Source organism: Neolamprologus multifasciatus, chromosome 22 (genome assembly GCF_963576455.1).
Source record: "Neolamprologus multifasciatus chromosome 22, fNeoMul1.2, whole genome shotgun sequence".
Taxonomy (NCBI): domain Eukaryota; kingdom Metazoa; phylum Chordata; class Actinopteri; order Cichliformes; family Cichlidae; genus Neolamprologus; species Neolamprologus multifasciatus.
Window position 1 is genome coordinate 19,453,009 of NC_140459.1, and position 22,335 is coordinate 19,475,343.

The 22,335-nt window shown below is 41.2% G+C and overlaps 1 protein-coding gene across 1 annotated transcript in view; it reads left to right on the forward strand.

The window, feature by feature from the left end:
- The window catches only part of gabbr2 (gamma-aminobutyric acid (GABA) B receptor, 2), a 185,714-nt gene that overhangs the window by 135,548 nt on the left and 27,831 nt on the right, over positions 1-22,335 (forward strand). The window lies entirely within an intron of this gene.

The window sequence follows — 22,335 nt, forward strand, 5'->3', positions numbered from 1 at the left end:
CTTAGCTGGTGGGGAGTCTTGGTGACACAAAGTCTTGCTAAAAATGCCTGAGTGTTTTGAGTTTAACCAAACAAAATGTCTGCTATAGGCTCCTGCACGAGCATCTTTGTTGTGCCTGTTATTTTTGGGTCAGGATGTTAGCCATTGCTGCCTCCTGTGCCCATCCCGTGGCCGGACATTTGCCAGCTTGAATGGGAGACTTTGGCAAGCTGCACTGGAAAAGAGGCACTTGGCATCGTTTCATCTTCGCTGGAGAGTTGGCATGGCAGAGAGCAGAAATTAAAACTGCTACAGTATACTGTGACTGTAAAGAGACTGAGATTCTCTGAGATTGGTGCAGGATTAGTCTAGCTTTGCGCGCAATTGGCTCAATTGAACATACTGTAGCTCTGGCATTAGAGGTTGATGATGTGTGAAGTGTGTTTTCAGTTAGGCATAGCATATTAGCACATAACTATCAGTGATATTAAGGGAATCCACACATTAGCAAGGCAAGTGAATATTTCTATACTCAGAGGTATTAGTCGCTTTGGTTGAATTGGGTGATTTATTTTTTATTTTATATTTCTGTGTTGAGCATACTGCCTGAAGTCAGTAGGAGTGCCCATATTTTTTTATCACTGGTGCAGTGAGGACCCACTGGCGAAAGGATCTGGCTATAATAGTGATTTATTAATGAAGTATACAGCAGCTGTGGTTTAGGAAAGCTAATTGTTTGAGTACATCTGCTCACTTTGCTCCACATGAAACTTCAACCAGGGACACTTCAAGCTGTGCATGTTGTTGTTGTTTTTGAGAATATCTGCAAATATCAATGCAGATAGTCTCAAAATAGATGATAAATCAATAACATATAGATGATTACAAAATTCACTGGTTTAATCGAGTCTGTTAACCTAATCAAATTATCAGATACATAAGATGATGGAAAATTGTTAGGCCAAGGGATACTTCAAATCCATAATCCAGTTGTATTTTTTTAAATCTGAGTGTATTAAAGAACAACTCTTCACTCAAAAACTGTAGCCAGGCAAGAAATTTAAAGTAAAGATTTTTTTTTCTGCTTAACTGGATATTCAGTTTCTGCTTAACTGGATATGGATATGAACATACTAGCACAGAATGTTGGGCGCAAACACTTCACATGAATATTCCAAGCCCAGAATGTTGGGAACAAGTACTTTGCACTAACATTCCGCACAAACATTCTGCCGAAATATTCTGTGCACAGAATGTGGGGTATGAACATTCTGCCTGAACATTCCGTGAACAGAATGTTGGGTACAAACATTCCGCACAAATATTCCATGCACAGAATGCTGGGTATGAACATTCCACACAAACGTTCACTTTGCATGAACATTCTGCACAAACAATCCATTCTGTGCAGAGAATGTTGGGTACAAACATTCTACCCAAATATTCTGTGCACAGAATGTTCCGCCGGGACATTCTGTCCACAGAATGTTGGGTATGAACATTCCGCACGAACATTCCGTGCACAGAATGTTGGGTACGAACATTCCACACAAACATTCTATGCACAGAATGTTGGGCACAAACATTCCGTGTACAGAATGTTGGGTATGAACATTCCGCACGTACGAACATTCTGCCCGAACATTCCGTGCACAGAATGTTGGGCAAAAACACTTTGCATGAACATTTCGCATGAACATTCCGTGCACAGAATGTTGGGTATAAACACTTTGCACTAACAATTTGCACGAGGTTCTCCAGGCTGCAGCTGAAGGAATAAGGCTTTCAAACAACATACCCTGTTAATACAAAGGAACAACTGAAGCTGGATTATTAATTTTGTCCTAATATTATTGCTTGATTAACTTCCACAGTCTTCCTAAAACATACCACAAACCATCTTTATAGATAGATTGTGAAGCTCTGTTTTGAATTATTGAGTTTATCACCACCATCACATACAGTAGGTGACTGCTATTGTTAGCTTAAGTGAACTCAGATGGCAGAAAGATATCCTAGATATTCTGAACCTGCGTAGTACTACAGGTCCCAGGTACGTTGAATTGAAAACACTATTTAAAAACAATCTGCTTTTCATTAATGCTACAGTGTATTATTCTCTTTATGTGTTGGCTAAAAACTCAGTGGAACAGCGCGATTACATTTACTTTACTGTTGCTTCTTTCAAATGACAAACAGGAGATTACGGATAGTACGAAGATGACATTTCACCTAATGAGCAATGAGTTCCACAGAGTTCTGTATGCAGGCCACAAGATGGCTAACTGCACCCTAGGAATCCTCAGAAACTGACAGCATTAGCTGCATATTCATTGACCCTGCTGCTAAACAGAGGTTGCCAGAAGTCTGGTGCGGTGAAAATCCGGGTCTGTTGTTGGAGACTTCTTTTGATCATCCTGAATAGATTTTCTTCTTGTTTGCCAGCTTGTTGCCAAGGTCCTGTGGGGGTGGAAAGGTACCTTGCACCCAATTTTGACTTTCTTCAATTAGATGAAAATCTTGTGAAGTGATAAATAGCGCTTATCAAAGAGTAGCAGGTCAGAGAGCCTCTCTCTCTCTGAGTCCTCGATAAAAAGATTCCAGTTTGCGAACCCTGATGAAAACATGTAAATTATATTGGCAGTATTATTTGCATTCTCTGACTACTTCTGATCTACAATGAAAGGTATTTATACAACTGTAGAGAAAGCTGTATTTCTTTTGTGTTATATAGCCACTTATATATTTAAGCCTGCTGAAAGAAGGAAACAAAGCCTTGCTTAGTATTTGTGAATGTTATCAGCATGGGCAGCTGACTCCTTATGGAGTAGTTTCAGACTTTATGTCCTGGCCAGGGGAGGGTTGTGAATATATATAAACCACTGAGTGCTGGAGTCTGCATTTCCCCTGAGGTTATGAATCTGCATGCCTGTGCTGAGGCATAGGGTCCACAAACCTGCCTTGCCTGCCAGATTTCAAACACCGGCACCAGTGGACCCTTGGGGCTCAGCTGAGGGAAGAGACAGCCTGGAGCTCATCTGCACCCTGGACCTCCAGGCCTACCACGTGGGACCACAAACCAGAAGGCAACCCAAATAAACTGAAAGTAGACAAGAAGCAAAGAGAGGCTAGGAGATAATGATAACTCATCAATAGCTGTGGTTGTAACAATAATTTTAATGCAAAACTTACAGAGAACATTGCTTTATAAACAGAGGCAGAAGGGTTTTAAGCCATGTACATAATGGCATAAGCACTGCAATAAATAACTCAGCATTTCCACTGGGTTTAGTGAGGTGTTGGAACAGTGTTGTGATCTACAAGTATCCAATGAAAATGAAAGACGATTAAAAAGAAGATAATAATAAATAATGCAGAGTGATCCCATCATATTTCATTTTCTCCCCAGTACTATTACATTATCTCCTGCAGTTGTAGTCCGGTGTGTGTGCACACGCGTGTGTGTGTGTGTTTGTTTGTGTGTGTTGTTTCTGATCTGAAACTTCAGGTAGATTAAGTCTGACTGTTTGAGGGGATGGGGAATAGGACCGTGGTAAACGGTCTCCATGGAGCTCAGGAGCCAGTGACTGACTCACTAATAGTAAATGGCTCAAAGAGAAGGACCATTAGTTACCCAGTTTCCTGTGAACTACCGCATCATGCTTGGCCAACATTCTTTTTCGTTTTCTTTTTTTTTTCATTCCCTCTCTCTTTCTCGCTCTGTCTTTGTCAGAAACTCCCCTACACCCCCTCACATTTCACCTCTGTGGAAAATTGAAGTTGACCTTGGGTTCGCTAAGCTGTACCCACCTGCTGTATCCAAGGATACACTGTATGTCAGTGCAGTGTTATTGAACTGTCACGGTGCTACCTAGTTTGCCAGTTTTGCTGTTTGTACCACTTCACCGGAGGGTGTCTTTGCTAAACAACAAGCGTATTCAGTTTTTCTTTTTCTTTCTTTAATTTAATAGACACAGTCAAAGGGTGTGTGTGGCCAAAGTCAGTGGCTATCGCAGATTTTGGATGAAATGATTGGGCTTGCGATGTACATGGGCAACTTGGAAAAATTCAGTTCCGCAGGGTTAATCCCACTGCTGAATCTAGCAAGCTAAGCTTAATGAGCTACCATTCACAAAACTGGGCCATTCCCCTTTGCATCCTTTATTAGCATTAACAAGAAGATGAAACTAAAGAGGCTGACAATAGATCCTTGTGGAACACTTCATAAAACATCACTGATTTAATACCCTCCCAAATAAAAGTAAAGAAGAGCCAAAGATCGTGCGGGGAGTTAAGTCTTTAAGTCTTTCAAATGGGAGGAGAGTAACCTCACACCCCCCAGTCATATTTTATGGCTCCACTTCAAGCCTGTAGTTTTAATTGCACTACATGGATGATGGTGCGCTCCCAAAAAATGACTTTTGACCTTGATACTATAAGCAATTTACCTCTGCTTTTACTATATACTATACTATGAAATAAAGACTCACATGCTGAATAAAGAAAAGCACAAAACAAAACAAAACAAAGTGGAATGTAGATGGACTAAGATGATAATTACAACCCTCCCTCTTCACTGAGTGAACTTAAAATCATGACAGCTCAGAGAATATTATCCACATCCTTCTTTTCTCAGAAAGCTTAATGTACTGAAAGCAGGAATCGTTCTGACCGCTCCCCCAAATATCCTGGGAATGCTGATGGAATTGTTGGGCTGCAGTGAGCAATTAAAAGCCCTTCTGTGGCTCGTTAATAATTGTCCATTCCTTAATGGCATGGATGTTTCAGCAGCTGCTGGCTGCTAGAAATTAAGCCCTGCAGTACTGACACATGCTGTAGTGTCAGTGTACACACGTGTGGAATGTGGCAAGTCATGCGCGGATGTGTTTTTGTATATGTGCCTGTGTGTTTACGGATGCATTAATATCCACTCTTGTGGATCCAGGGTATTGTCCCCCCGCATAATGAAGGACAAACTGTCAAGAAAGGATGATTAGCATTCTGGTGAATCCTGCCGCAGACCCCCTCTACTCTCCTCTCCTCTCTTTCTTCCCCTCCCTCCTCTGTCCTGTATTTTTTTATTTATTTATTTTTGCAGCCTGGAAGCTGCTGCAAGCATCAGCGGGCAGGAGAGCTGCAAAAGAATATTGCAGTGTGGCATCGCCATGGCAACGGCCATGGTTCCTGACATCCATAACGCAGAGAGCGGCACTGTTGATTCACGAGACAAAAATAACGGGTTGAGGCACCCATCTCAGCATGACAACGCATGCTGGAAAACTTTAAGCATCCACACAGAAATACATGCCCAAGGCTGATAGATCATCAATGGCTGATCGAAGCAGAACAGATTTATCAACACATACATATTCATGCATGCGGATTTCCTTCCAGAAGATCTCTGAGAGTTTACCTCTGCTTCTCTGCCTCTGCTGCCCCCACCTGTATGCAGCAAGACGAGGAGAGAAAGGGGGGTGGAGGGAATTTAATCCCGGTGCTTTGTCAATGCACTCACCTGGTCCCAGTATCATATCATCGGAGGAGCAAGCAAACTATGACTCACCACTAGCATTTAATGTGGAAATATTCATCTTTATGCAGCAATGATATGATGCTGATTAGCTTGAATGGGAGCCCCCATTATCAGCAATGGAAATCGAGACAGGGTCTTCACTGCCAGGCTCAGACAAAAGCGGCGAGGGTTAAGATGCACAACTAATCTGACCAGAGGCTAAAGGACGCTGCTAAGGTCTTCATTATTTGCCCCAAACATAAATGCATTTGAGCGCAGTTTAAAAAAAAATTGTGCCATGAAAATACATCTTAAGTAAGGCAATTACTCAGATTATACAGCCATTTCTCTTGGCGGGAGGCTGTAAAATACCATCTGTTCTTGTAATACTTAAAAATGCTATTTTTAAAAGATGGAGAAAAATTTTTTTTTGTTAACATCATTTCTAAAAAAAGAGAGGAAAGGTAACCGCAGACAACAGTCACGCTGTGGGCAACAAATAAGAAGGCCGGTTTTTGCATCTGTTGTAATTTCTATTAATAATGACATCAGACCAGTCTGACAGCAGGCACCTGCTATCAATGTGACTCCACTCTTTAGAGTCACTCTGCAAAGCAGTCCTGGCAGTTTTTGCTGTGCTGTTTGCATCGCTACTGCCTGCCACTTGTCCTGCTGAATCATTTCACTCTTCATTCTTGACATTTGTCCCCATTATTTCGCTCCGTTGCATTTGACTGCATATGCTGTATTAATGTGGCATGTTGCATCCATCACCCCCATGTGATAGTAATTGCATTAAATTATTCATTCATATGAATATCAAGTAGAGAGGTTAATACTTAATGTGTTTATATCCAGATTCAGACACAGACTTAACGAACACACTCGCACACTCTCCTGCACCCACAGGTATAAGGTTTTCTCACATTCAGTCCCCTCTTTTTCATTTCATGTTGTTTTTTCATCACCATGCGCTTATATTGTTTACTTTTTGAATTGCCTTCTACCTATGTTAGACCTTTAACCATCAGAATCATGTCACCAGCCCCTGTTCTGTTTGCCAAACCTCCTTATTTATTCCATGACTCCCAGTCCATCATCTACCCCTCTTCTGCTTTTCTTTATTTGTCCAGCTATTACCCTTTGGGAGTGTGCTAAAAAAGCAGGGGATGAAAAAAAGTGCTTTCTGACAGCAGTGCCAGTGGATGAAACTCAGGCTGGACTGAACCACTCTTTTTATTTCCCCATCCTCAATTTTTTTTTACCTCTCTTCATCACCCCCTTTTTCTCTGTCTCATTTGATTCTGGTGTTTCTTTTCCTTTTTTCTACTCTCAGTTCACCATCTTCTGCGTAGTTTCTCAATTCCACCTCTTCAAAGGAAGGGATCAACATCTGGCCCAATTCCGGTCAGGATTTGGTGCTGATGGGCCGAGTTGGGGAAAGTAGCGAGTGTGGCCAGAGGGAGTGAGACATGTGCCAGCAAATTTCCTTGAGTCAGAGAATGCGTGTACTACTCCTGTGGGAATCTGTGTGTCAAGGTCACCGAGGCTATTTGAGTTTTATTGTTATTGGTCACACCTTTTTTTGCACTTTACATGGGTGTTACATTTATATGTATTGTATTTAAATGTATTCTCTCTAAACTACTGATTCTGTAGTCGAAGCAGCCTGTGGGTTATGTGACCTCCTTAGTAAAATCAGCTTTTAGTTGTGTCAAAAATTCCAGATCCATCACGCTGTTGTGGTCAGACGATTGTTTTAGAAACCTCTTCCTCGTGGGTGCTCATTGATCTAAGAAAAGCTGCCAAGACTAAACCGAAACATTTTAGATTTAGGTAGGCAAAGGTCATGTTTCTGTTTCACTAGTGGTGTGTGTGGCTTCTACTCTGATAGTTAAGTCAGAGGTGTTAAACTAGCAGCTGGTTCAACGGGTCAAATTCAGCCCACTGGATAGTTTTGCATGGGAATTTGTAACACAAGGAAAGATTATAGTAGTTTTTAGATTTAGATTTATTTTTTTTGTAACTATATATGTAAAATACTCATGTACATGTGAATACTTTATGACTTTCTGTTAGGATCTGTAAATTGTAGAATATATGACAGACTGTGAATTTGGGGGGAAAATAGGCTTTAGGCTTATGGTTTTAGATTTTTTTTCATGTCTTGTCAGCTTTTATCCAGTGTTTTTACTTGTCTTGCCCACTTGAGGTCAAATTGAACTTTATGGGGCCATGAACTACAATGTGTTTGATCCTCTTGGTCTAACATGCTTCTGCAGTCCTGTGAAAACTTAAATACAATTCCCAGTGATTCAGTAGCTTTTAAAGCCACCTTTAGCAACAATAACTTGAATTAATCATTTTCTATATAACTTTATTAGTCTCTCACATTATTGTGGAGGAATTTTGGCCCCCTCTTCTTTCAACATTGCTTCAGTTCAGGTCCCGCAACAGCATTTCATTTAGGTTGAGGGCTGGACCTTGACTGGGCCATCGTAACAACGTGCATACATTCATTGTGGTGTAGATTTGCTGCTGTACTTCTTTGTCATGTTAGATGACTCAGTTTTGGCCAAGCTTTGGCTATTTGACAGATGGCCTTACGTTTGACGGTAGAGTAGTTTGATAAGCAGAGGAGTTCATGGTTGACTCAGTGACTGCAAGGTGCTCCGTTCCTGTGGCTGCAAAACAAGCGAAAATCATCACCCCTCCGCCACCATGCTGACAGTTTTATGACATTTTTGTGCTGATATGCTGTGTTTGGTTTTTGACAAATGTGGTTTTGTGCAGTATGACCAATCGTCTCCAATTGGACTACTGTCCAAAGTAGGTTTTCTTTTTTTTCAGATGCAACTCTGCAAGCTTACTCCATGCTGCCATGTTCTTTTTAGAGAAAAGAGACTTTCTCCTGGCAAATAATTATGCTGTCAAAAACGTTTAACCTTTAACATGCTAACTCAGACTCTCTAGAGTCTGAGATGTAGCCCAGCAAGTATAGCTCAGCAAGTACAGCGCTGCTGTAAACTATTGTTTACAGTGCTGTAAACAATAGTGTTGGGATTTTCGGCTCTTTCGGCTCCCAACTGGCTCTTCAGGTTGCTTTGTTGCTTTAATTAATTTATTATTAACAACAATATAAAATTATGCACAAAAAGAATTACTAATGTAAACAAATGTGGTTTTATTTATATATGTTTAGATATAAATATATACAGTGGCCCCTAGAGACAAAGCACGTACAAACTCCAAAAATCACGTATAAACTACAAAAAACAGTGTGAAACTTAAGTTAGACTTGTGTTTATAAATGAACTGCCCCATGTCGTGTAGCTTTCTGTATTTTATACTTATTGGGTTACATATTTATTTATTATACAGGCTATACAGTACATAAAATCAAAACTCACATGTTTTATGTAACTAAAGTGTGTAATTTTGTCAGCTACAGACAATAATTAAGTTATAGACTATATTTATATGAAAAACGTGTATACTTACTGCATTTGAATCATTTTAACCATATTTAACCACCTGCTTATGTGTTTGGGGGGGAGGGGGGATTTGATTTTGCCACCCCATTTGATTTCTTTGCCACCCTAAGAAAGTTTCTCTAGATCCGCCCCTGGGTGGAAGCAAAACAGCAAAAGTAAGAGGGAATTCATGACAATGTTTATCAAATGTGAAGTGTAGTTTGCTGCTTCTTTTACTGCTGGTTAAGCGAATTTTGGTTGGAGAGAGATAAAACCTGCAGCTTCAGAATCTAGCGCAAAAAAGAAAAAAAAAAACGTAAACACAAAGCGCGGACCCGCCGAAACATCATTATCAGCCTGTCCGTGCATCGGGTAAGAAAGGCAACATCTCGCTGATTCTGATCCATTGGCGGGTTTGCGCTTTGTGTTTACGTCTTTGTGCAGAACCTGCTCTCATGTACTGTTTTAGCTGTTTGGTGGTTGTTGAAATTTTGTGAGGTTTAACCTGAGATTCTGGCTTTTCGGGCAAAATTAATTTATATTAAAGAATCGATTCAGGATTTTAATGAATCGATATCACGTTATCCAAGCTAGAATCGATATTAATCGATAAATCAATAATCAAAACCCACCCCTACTAATTACTAGTTACATCGTAAAACTGCCAAACTTCGTAGAATTGCCAGCCTGCAACAACAGTAATGGCAAATACATTATTTCTTGATGTGTAAGTAACAACTAAGACATCTTAAAAATAGATGTCTTAGTTGATCCATTTCAGTCAACTGTTGATTATGTGAATGCCATCTGAAGGACACTATGCTCTCCTTTCACTATCAAAGCATTGCTAGAGCCCAGATCAACTCCTGTTTTGTATTTATTGCACTGCTGTTGGCTTGTTGGATTTTTAAAAAAAGTAAATTATACAGGGATTTACCAATGAGTGATCACAGGACAAGCAATGAGAGTCACAAAGTCTTCACTCATAATGAAGGAGAACATCATCTGCCGCATTATCCATGCAGCAGCAGCATTGCCATGGTGGTGCTAATATGGGTTTTGACTCTCCTTTGTTAGCATTAAAGCTCTGGCTGAGATCAATGCTTTTTCAAAGTAAACCGGGTCATTAAGGGATAACCGCCACCCACCTAGGCCTCTTCTCATCGACCCTCTCCAGAGAGAAGCAGGATATGAGGGAGAGAATAAAAGGGAAGGGTACACAGACCTCACACATTCTTGGTGCTTTGCATGGCTGCATGAGCATCTGAGAGTTTGCCTAATAGATAGGCTTGCTCTGTGTTGTTGCATGTATAATAAGGTGTTGTTACTGTGTGTGCTGTGTTATATTTTACTTAGTGTTTTGAATGAATGACAAGGTGCTCTCCTCTAAGTAGCTGCATAGTTAACTGTTGAAAAAGACCCAGTTGCAAGTGACTCTTTGACGATCACATTTCTGTGTACCCATTTCTACACATACTGTGCAGCTACTCTGCTGTACATGCTGTAGGTCCCGGCACAACATGGTGCCTTTGTCATTGGCCTGTTATTTTGTGGTACTCTAAGTAACTGTGTGACAGGTCTTCCCTGAGGGACGCCCTATTTCTATTTATAGTTATGCCTGTATTTGAATGTCCCAGCCAGCAGCAAGTTTAATCTAATCTCCACCTGGACAGGACACATACCCCAACCTATATAAAGAGTGCTGCATTATGTGCTAATGAAAACTCAAGCTGAATTTGTTTTTAGGGCCAAATGTTTTGTGAAGGGACATCGATTTTGCAACTGTGGTCTAAATGTTAACTGTTAATTAATTGATTTATGGACCAGAAAGCTACCGGAGCAAGCCAATTAGAAATTAAAGACCACTGATAGATTGAGATTAAGTTATTCTCTTCGTAACCATCAAACTGTGCCAGCTGATGAAAGTATATTGTGCTGCACTTGAAATCATGTTAGTGAGAAGATTATGAGCGCACGCTGTACCTTCTGAATGTCTGAATATTCAAAAATAAATAAATCAATGGAGTTCCGCCTCCATGTTTCTATATTTAAAGCTGATTTAGCTCCACGTGTCTTGTCAGATATGTTAGCTCTTCTATGATTTACCCCTGCATAAAGCTGTTTGAAGTTTGAAAGCATTTTCATGTTTCCTGCGTTTTTGATTTATTTCCTTTCTGCTTCAGTCTGTTTTGGGAGGGGAAGAAGAGGGGAACCCGGACATCTAGCCAAGTCAACAGAGGTTTTAGTTTACACAGGATTTCATCATTTTGTGAAGATTATTTGCCCAGTATGTTTTTTTTATGGTTTGGCAATGCAGTGGTATTTGTCTTGTGAGGGACAACAGTGTACTGTAGGTGTAAGCTGACAGCGTTATCGTTGAATCATCCGGGAGAGCACTCTTAGGACTGCTTCGCAGGTGCAGTATTTGTTGACACTCTAGCTGGTAAATTGGACATGTGGTTGTGCATGACTGAGCCTGTTCAAGTGAATCTGTCGAATATGGAATTCGTTGGCAGCATTTGCTTCCTTTTGCTTTCTGCTCCATCTGTATGTGCTGTGTGATTTCTCTCCCTCTCTCCGTCTGTCCCTCCCTTTCTTCACTCACCTCCTCGTGTAGCTGTCTTTCATTCTCGCAAAATAAGCACAAACAGTGAATTACCCCCGACCTCCACCGTCACCTGCACCTCTCTTACTCTCCTCTCACTCTTTTCCCGAACCTTTTTTTTTTTTCTCGACTTCTCTCTTCTTGCTCCCTGGACTGCAGTTGCTAGGCAACAGCTGATTGAGCATGAGGGGTATGCAATTGACCAATTAGAAGTCTTTTAAATGAAAAGTGGTGTCAAGAGTTTTCACACTTACAGCTATGGCTTTAACCGCTGTAGTGTGGACACTGGTTGTTGATATACTGTCTGCATATTTGAATTTGCATGAATCTCATATGTACGCATACAAAATAATATGGGTATGTACTTCTGTGCATGTGTGTGTGCCTGTAAATATCACCGTCAAAGTGATTACGTCTGTTTTTGAGGCTTTAGTATGAAATAGTATGCTTGACTGTAATCTCACTTGTGCAAACACTCAGCTGTAATATGCAACTTCCCCTCCCTCATATTTCTATCAATATTGTGCTGTCCGTCTCTTGCACTCTTCTGGGTTTCTTTCTTTCCCTTGACTCTTATCCCTTCTCACATTTCTTCTATCCATACATTTGGCCTTACCCTCATCTTTCCATCTTCCTGCCTCCCTCTGTCTTTCGTTGATACCAGAGACACCTCCTATCAATGACCAGGCGCATTCATCAATGCTCCTCGTCTGCTCATACACAGCCCTGAGGATTCCATTAAGGCTTGGTGGCTGACACACACAGCACACACACACACACACACACACGCGCACACACACACACATTCACAGATTAGGGAAAGGCAGCTCTATCTCATCTGGCCAGGGGCACAGCTATGATTAGTTATTAACTCCAGATAGAGATGCAGCATTTGATGATGCCAGTGACTTTTTGTGATGGCGATGATGATGATGACGATGATGATTATGATGATGATGGTAATGATAGTCAGGATAGCAAAAAGCATTGTGGTCCCAGAAGCAGTCAGGTGATGATGAGGGACACCTAGGGAGAAATTAAACGGGAACAGGAAATAACATCGACAATTTGCGGATATGCCAGGGATCAAATAAGAGTGCATGGGGCTATCCTTTTACTTGATCAGATTGGAATATTTGAGTTGTTATTGTTTAGTTGTTTTATGAGGAATAAGCTAGTCAGTCAGTCCACTAGACAAGTGGACTGACTGACTGAGGTACTTCAGTAGAATTCAAGCTTTAATAAATATGAGAAGACAATGGCAGGAAAGAAAGAACAAACAGTGTGTTTTTGTCACTTAGTTTAATGACAAATTTGTTGTTTGTGGTCTGATGAGTTTTAAGAACATTTTGTTTTGATCAGCACTACAGTTCAAAGTTGATTTTTTATTTCCATTAGCAGTAATTGTGTATCATCTGTACGGCTGTGGTCTGAGACCTCCCAGTAATTTCATTTGTAGGCGTGGAGTTGGGGAGTTGGAGAGAGCAGCAAGAAAACTGCAATAGTGGGTTGGAGGTGGGTTGCAAAGCAGCTTGCAGAGAAAAACAAGCACTAAGTGTAGGCACACTAAAGCATTTTGAATAGCTTGCTCTATGTGAGACTTGTCAGCTTGCAAAATGGTATCAGCTGAGTCATCAGCTGATGTGGTCTGATGTTGTGATCAGCTATTCTGCCAGGATTACAACTGAGCTCAAGTTTGCTACCAGTCTGAACTGAACAGTATGCTTGATGCAGAAATGCTAATTACTTTCCTGCCACTAACCCTGCACTGCTAAACTGATACTACTTGTAAGAAATGTTTTCCCTCAAAAAGGAAAATGATGTTATAAAGCTTAGAAAAGTAGTATGTTTTTTTCACATCCTTTTCAATCTCCAGTGACCTAATACTATGGTCTTTATAGCTACTAATCTCTACTCTTTGTCTAGACAGCGTGAGACAGGATAGAAAGACCAACCAATAGTAGTCACTGTGACCTTTGCTGGCTTGCAACCCAGCCCTTGGCTAAACTGAAAATACTGCTGCCAGGGATTGAATCAGGAAGAGGATTGCTTTCTTTCTTTGATACATCCCAGGTCCTCAATCAAGGTGGTGCTTTTGCTGACTTTGGTGCGGGCTGATGTGAATGAATAACTAAATGATAATCTAAATTCTGATAAGTTAAAAGGGGTGCATTTAAATTCCATATGAGACCAGTGTATTTCTGTACTTAATGCAACTTAGCTAGGATGCGCCATAAGATGCGAGATTAAATTATAAAGTAACAGCTGTGTTTGAGATGTGAACTATGTTATGGTGAGGTTATTCTTTCGCTAATTACTTTTCATGCGAGGCCACAAGCTGTTACACACTGCAGCGACACCGCGCTGCCTTGACCGAGCTGGGTTCACCTCAAGGACACCGAGCCACCACTGAGAGACTTAGTGACACAGTAAGGGGGAGGGGGCAATCACAGAAAGGTTAATCACTGACCCAACCCTCCAAATTTATGTACTAACACCTAAGCACACATATACCAGTATGCAGAGAAGTCAGATATAGAAGACGACCAAGGTCTGCCAGTGATGGGGAGCTGAGAGCATTTCTGTGCTGCTTGAACAAACTACCAGCACGGCCTCAGCATTATAGCCCAGGCATACAAATACATCCCACTAAGTGCAAAGGTTCTTTTACACAAGACCTTGAGCCTTTGGCACGCTGCAGACACTAGCAGTATAGAGACCTGAAGATAGTAGGAATGGGAAGGAGGGACAGGGGACTTCAGGGAGAGTGAAAGGAGACAAGGGCAGAGCTGGAGGAGAGAGAGAGAAGGCTGAAGAGCTACAGGGGGCACGGCAGCTAAAATGTGAGAGGTCTGCCAGCATACCAGCTAGAATTATGAGATGGAGACATTAGAGGAGAAGATGTTGAAGATATGTGATGAGAGACAAAGTGAGAGAGGGAAGGGGGGAATAAAGGGTGTCATGGCTACTTATCATCACACTGCCGAGGGTGACATTGATTAGCGCTTGCCATCGGCAGGAATCCTGCAAGTCAGTCGACGAGAAGGTCAGATAATTAAACCCAGCGCAGCTGCAGGAACCTGGCACTACGCCCGTCCTGCTCCCGCCTATAAATCATCAGCGGTAGCTGTGACAAACTATTGTTGTCCACATGTTTGCGTTTAATATTTGTATATAAAGTGGAGAGGTTTTAGATATGTATATATAAATATATATACACGCCCGAGTCATGTAACCCAGTCCTCCAGAGAGATTCTTTTTTTCAGGTTCACTCACTCAGGATATATGTAGTAAATAATCCTCCCTCCTCTTATCTGTCTGTGACCTGTAGCATGTGGTGTTTGTGCGCATGTGAATTTCACCTCTATTTAAACTCTCTTTCCAACCTGTGATTTTATTCACTGTCATTTCCAAAGTCAACTCTTCAAAGAGCCCAGAAGATTTTTTCCCCCTGTTTTTTGTTGTCATTGTGGGAGTAAGTAGCATGGTTGAGATTGGATTTGACCTGTGTGAATTTTCCACTTACTTTGATCTGCAAGCATCTTCTTTTTACAGACAGCCTGCACACGTTGCTTAAACCGATATTAATAATGCTCTTTACGTAAAAACGAGGGGTTGGTGTAGGTGATAGGAACAAAACACTGAGGAGGAAATTGGTTCCAATTAAGTGATAATTTGATGTGAAGCATTTTAAATGTATAAAAGCCACACAGGTTTCTGTGTTAACGTACCTGTGTCAAATTTATCATCTTAGCCTGGCAATGCTTAGGGTGTGTTTTACACCTGACTGCCTCCTGTCTTCTTTAGATACACCATCCCTGCCAAAGAACTCTGCTCCCACCATCACTATGCTGAAACTGAAAGTTATCTTTATGTAATGTAGCAATAAATATGTCCTATTTATTGTGGTCTTCTCACTTGAGTGAATGTGACAGGCTGTCCTTGTGCCTGGTTTCCCTCCCTTTATTTGTCTGTCCTCTGGTGTATGCAGCCACCTCTGCCATTGCAAACCTCCGGAAACACAAAGAGCAGAGAGCGATTATGAATGTCCCGGATCAATAAGCTCACAAGGAGCACTGGGAGGGCGGGATGTAAACTATATGGTGCTACTTGAACTATACCTCATCCACTTAAGTGTTCTACTGCCCTTTATAGTGCTTTTTAGCTCCTTTTGGGGGGTTTTGCTCTTCAGAAAGTCATTTATAGTTTTATTGTTAAATAATACTGGAGAAGCTTTGCACGATCCAGTTTAAAATGGCCTTATTTATTTTGTACTATGGCTTGGTGTAGCCCCTGAGTTCAGCCACTATTTGAACTAAGCTTATCTTCCCCTCCTTTCAGCTTACTTTCTTCTGATTGGCTCCTCCTCCCAAACAGAAGGTCTGAACAACATGTCAGAGGTTTCTTTGGGCTGAGATGATGTATTAAGTTGTAACCTCTACCTATACTTTGATTTTTTTATACATATGGTGACCTCATTAATTTCAGTCTTTGGCCATATTTATTGACAGCCAGCATGTAATTGTATGTATATAAGACCAAAAAAAATTGAGTTATATCCTTCACAAAGTTAAATACAGTACATCAGGTTAGTGCCTCTTACTCAGGGTGAAAACATTTAGCATCTTGCTGCAATTAGCATGAGATCTCCCAATGCTATGCATCACAGATTTGTTATCATAATTTCCAGATTTAGAAACGAAACACATCGTCCTAGCTCCGCTTCATTTAACGTTATATGACAATATAGCTTAAGCCCATATGCTTCTGGCTTTTTTAATATGTGATTTTCACAATGGAATTGAGCAACAGCCGCATGTTGACATGTTAACTATAGCGGTCCAGAAGTAGATACGACTGCTGAAAATTACAGTCATTAATGACGAATTACCTGTCATGTGCGAACTGCTTGTTTATTTCTGTGTTAAATCGTCTGATTGCTTCTCTGTGGCGCATTGCACATTATCAGCTGCAGCAAGGCAGGCGGTCTCTGTGTGAGATTCGAATGGTGAGATGTGTCACTGTGGATTAGTGAGAGCGCGGCGACGCAGAAGGGGTGTTAGGAGTGCATAAAAGAGAGAAAGAGCAAGAAGAGGTGATGGCGAGAGGGAGAGCGACAAAGTAGTTTGGAAATGATTAGGCAGGAGGAGATCTTTCCATTGCTGCAAACAGAGTCTACTGATTGTAGTCAGTTTACGTCGGCGTGTTCAGTGCACTGTCCTGTACTTCTCACCTACCACTGTAAATGCATTGCCTATGTATGTTTACAGAAGAGGTGTCGTTATGCTACAGGCACGCCACCTCCCTGTTATGCACATCCACACCCACCCAGTCGCGCTGACAACCATCTGTCCGGTAATTAACCTGAATGACATACTGTGCAACATTGACTGCCTTTACTGAAAACTGTGTGTGTGTGTGTGTGTGTGTGTGTGTGTGTACGTGTTTGCTCCGCCTGCCTATGACTTTATTTCTCCAGGCTCTGATCCTAATGGGTCTGTGCTCCATGCGTGACATTTTGTGTCCGTGTTCATTGCTGAGATGTAATCTGATGCACAGTGAAAACAAATAAATAAGAAATAAGAAATAACAGCACTCCGTTAAAGCATTTTATAGTGCGCAGTAACTGTACATGACAGAAGAGCAAAGACAGAGAGGACGTATGAGTGGAATCTTGTTTCTGAAGGTAAAAAAGCAAACTTTGTCTATACTGCAACCAGAGGAGTGGTGTGTGTATGTGTGTTTGTAATATTGAAAGAATTACACAGCAGTTTCAAAACAGTCCTAACAGCAGTGCAGTATTTTTTTAATATTATCTGCAGCAAGGTGTCAGGTTGCAAGCACCTACGGAAAGCTACATTTCTTGTTACTTCACTTATCTGCATCATTTTATCTACACATGACCAATATATCACCTTTTCTTATCCTAATCACTCACTAAGGAGGTAGCACTTTAGTATAAAGTGGAAGTTTTTAAATTTAGATTACAGATTCTTAGTTATTAGACCATTTTAAATATAGGCCTGAACGGTTAAAATCATACTAATAATATGCAGCACTTTTCTTGTTTCCAGCTTTATATATACGCACACATTTCCTATGCATAAATACATATACAGTTTGCATTCCTTCACAAGACATACTGCTATTGATTTGTGTTCAGATTAAATGTGCTGCCATGTCCTCAGAATGAGATTCACGTAGCCGCAAGAGCCTGATTGGATTGGAGGATCGATAAGGTGGCAGAGAAATGGAGAGACGAAAGATGGGAGAGAGCAAGAATGAGAGGGAGGGAGCGAGATGTATTCGCTGTTCTTCATTACACCTATAAAAGGAAAGAAATGAGAAGTGGCAGCAAGGGAGTAGTAGCATTTTGTTGCGGCACAGTCCCAACTCGACCCTCAAGTATTTTGCGTCGTGCCTATCACAGCATCCACTTAAAAAAGAAAGAAGAAGAATAAAAAAAGCCGCCAAAGAAAAGTGTAAACCTTCACTTATTACTAATGCATAGATTGAAAGGTACAAATTATGAGTGAGAATAGAATTAAAGTACAGGAATCCTTTTAACAAGGGTCAAAGGGGCTGTTGTTTTATCTGCGGCGTGAACTTATGTTCCCAGCTGTAAAATGTGTTAGAGACAGGGGAGCTGGAACTAAAGTGGGACAGCGCCAGAGGAGCTGAGGTGAGCTTTACAGGGAGTGACAGGCAACGCATCAGAGGCCTCATCTGTCTGAGATAGCTGGGTATAATTAACAAGGCTTTGGTTTTTAATTAATCTGCCTCAATCAGAGTAGAAATTCTATTCTTACATTTTGGACTAAATTAATTCAAAGACACTCCAGCATCACATGCCCACAGATTGTGTGCTATAGACTTTTTTCTTTTCCCTTTGGACTCTCCTTGCTTTTTTTGTTCCTAGTGTGAGTGTTGTTCTTTGTTTATGAACTTTACTTCTGCCTCCCTTTATTCCTTACAAGCTTTTATAAAATCCATCTACATTTAGATAAACCGATATGATCTAAATCCGATACTATCCTCCAAGGGTAAAAAAAAAAATCATCATATGCTTCCCACATAATTCTAGTCACATTGTTGCCTGCTAGGGAATGCACTTACCCTGCAGTGCCCTCCAATGGTAGGTCTGTGCTGAGAGAGGACGTGGCAGCACCTGGTGATGGTCCCGATGGCCAAACTCAACCAGCTGAGCCATGAAAACAAGCACCATCTGACCATCTGACGATGATAATAATCTCTGTCATACTGCCAGTTCCATGTGGCCGGCACATTGGAGAGAAGATAATACTCTTCTCTGCTGGGATTTCTGTTATCATCTATCTTTTGTTCAACTTGTTAATGCTATATTCTGTAGATAGGCAACAATCCCCGGATGTGTAGCCTCAAAAATTGCAACAGAATTCTCAATGAGGTGAAAAGAAAAAGAAAAGAAAAAAAGAAAGAACCCTGGAGGGAAACTTAAAGGCTTAAAGGAATTGTTGTAACTGCTGAAAATCTTTGGTCATGCAGCAGGGTGCTGTCCTGAAATTGGACAGCCGTCCTGGGTAGTGTTTTGCGGCATGATTAAACTATGCTTGAATTGTTTGGAAAGAGTATTTAGTGTTACACACGAATCAACAAATGAAAAATCAACAACTCTATCAATAAAATGAAATCAAGAGCCGAACTCCTGCTACCAGAAACTAGATCCTGATGCTGATTTGATGCATTGAAAACTTCCTAGATTAGCTGCTGATGACAGAGTGGATAACTGATTAGACGCATGATATCCTGAACTTGTCTTTGCTTGTCTTTCCTAACAGGGATTGTCTGTGCACCTTTTTTACATTTTGACTGGAACGCAGCGATAGAGAAAATAGCCAGTGGGCTTGTTTTCAGAGTTGTAGAGGAGATATTTTGGATTAGCAAGGAAATAAGTTGAGAATTTGATGAAAAGTAAAGGTGTGCTTCAGTGTGCGTGCCTGAGTGTGTGTTTCTGTGTCATCACAAAGAAGCGGGAAGCTTTTGCAATCTGATTGCGCTAATTTTCCACCTTGAGGACAGTCAGTTTCAAAAATACTTTTTTGACTAGTTTCATTTTCAGCAGAAGATATTTGTGTGACCTCATCTAACACAAAAACAAAAACAACCATCCCAGTCAATACCTATTTTCTCTTTCCTACCTGAGAATGCACCTGCCCTCTGTGGCTCAGGTGGCATACTACTTTGCTTGGATTGGTGCTCTTGCATCATTCTTTGGAGTGACTGGTTTCTGTCCTTGGGGAAGCCAGCAATGGCAGGCCAATGACAGTTGAAGTAATTGACTGTCAAGCTCCTATGGATTTCCTGCCTGCTGCTGATGTAGCAGAGGGCTGATCAACCTGCACTGTATACACACTGCTTTCTGTCTCTCTTTCTCAAACACAAACAACGAAAGGCGAGAAACCTTTGCGGGCTTATGTTAAAGGGTATGTTGCACTGAATAGGAGTAGATTGCTGCACGAAGCGCTGTTTGTGCTTTGTGCATTATTAGAGATATTAGAGAATTGGAATAAGAACTGTGCCTGTGTTGCTGTCCCTCCTTGGGCACCACCAGTAGCTAACCATAAGGTGTTGTGTTTGTCAGAGCCAAGTTTCAGCTAGGTGGAGAGATGCCCCCTGGGAGTGTTGACTCACCCAAGCTTATGTGGAAATGTCCATGTGTGTGCATGTGTATGTGTGTGTGTATGTGTGTGTATGTGTGTATGTCTTCCATGCAGAGGCTGCAAGGTGCTGGCAGGACTGTCACATTAAGCCAGTGGCGTTGAACTCATTGTGTCAGCCCCTGCAGGCTGCTATTGATGCTCCTATCATATAACTTTCTCTTCCTTCTCTCAGTGTGACACACTGTCCACATTCTTGTCACTACTTGCCCCTGACATGTGTGTGGGGGCATCTGGGGGGCACTTGCAATTGTTGCTCTGCAGCTGTGCCTGAGTGTGCATTTTGTATGTGTGCCTGTGTTTGTGTTTTTGTATGAGGGTGTGCGCTTCCTTCCTGCTCTCACAGAGCATCATGGAGATCCTGCAGAGCATTTCTGCATCATTAGGTCTCTCCCAAAAGTTGAGCACGAGGCTGGACCCCGCAGGCAATAGATTGAAACTAGGGAACAGAGAGAATAGAGAGAGGATAGGAATGGAGGAGGAAGCTAAAAAAAAAAGGGGGTATATAGTAAGGAGAGAAAGATCAAAAAAGAAACAAGAAGGGCAGGTGGAGAACAGGTGGTGGATGCCAGGCTCTGCAATGCAAATAAAATTGTTAATCCATTTTTTTAAATGATTTTCATCCTTTAAAATTCTTAATATGGCTACAACTGAGGTGGAATAATTGCATTAGGTCTAATGTCCTTCCACCTGCTGAGAGACCTTTAACAAAGCAAGTGATTACATAAGGTTTTCACATGGTTGGCTGTTTCACATGTGCCAAGATAATATTCTTCAATTCCAAATCCATGTGCAGCCATTGGACATTTTTTGCATTTTGACTGTACGTCAAGAAACACCTGAGTCCTGTAGCCAAAGCCAGCTGATGGAAGGGTGAAGTGGAGAAGGGATGCATTATGCTGTCTGCTCCTATTAGTCTCCATATGCAATCACACACACACACACACACTTCAGTGCGTGAAGCAAGCAAGGCAGAAAATATCCATCTTTACACGCTGTTCAAGAGTGTCTTGTCACAACTTGGCTCGAAGAGAGATAATCAGGGCGACCACACATGGGTCACGGAGTTAAAGATTTATTTGAGTCCAAAAATCTCAGCCCTTGCCTACAGATTGTCCACATTAATATGCAAATATCTGTTTATAGAAAGATATATAAGAAGACAGATAGTGGGGGTTTTTTAATGGCAATGCTAAGGAAAATGTACAGGATACAGTTATCATGTTAACAAGCTTGAAGATTATGAGAATGAAAGCAGAGTATAAAGCACAGTTCCCAGACACACATGCATTGACTAGGAAATATATCGTTAGTATAAATCTTTCCATCTGCTCCCTTGGTGAAGAAGACAAACACTTCTCAAAGGCCTCCACTACTGACGCAGTACAGTACAACATGGTTCACTTGTGAATAACACAGCCAATTAAGCAGCCACAACACAGGGCTCATGGCAACTCGAGGCCTCGGAGGACTCAATTACTGTTCTCGGTTTGGAGGGACAGAGGATGAGGTAGAGAGAAAAATGCGTATAGGGAGAGATTCCTGAAAAGAGGATAGTGTGTTCTTTTCATGCTGGAAGTACAAAGATTCTGCTTGGCACCCATATGCATTATGGGTGATCATTAATAATGACTACGTGTTCGAGGAGAATAACAGTGTTGGATTCTTTAAATAGGGAACTACCTTTTGGGGATTTCCTGCCCCAATTTCATCCTGTATAAAGATAAATGGATATTTGCAAATAGGTCATTTATAGTCTGCTTTCATATTGTGTGAAATCACTGTTGCATTTGATGTTATTAGGTGCTGGAGATGAATGTGTCCGTAAGCAGATTAAGTCATTCTGTGAACATAGTGCACTTGCTCATGGCGGGTTCAGATAGAATAGGTCTTCTCTGTTCAATTAATGTTTAACACGACAGGTCATTTCCAGTAATTTCCTGAGGAAGACTTTCTATGATATATGAGGATGGTGTTCTGTCAGACGCTGTAAACAAGCAGGAAGAGAAAATGAACGGAAATTAATTCCTGACAGCAAACCCCCCTTTTTTGGCACGCGTTTGTTTGACA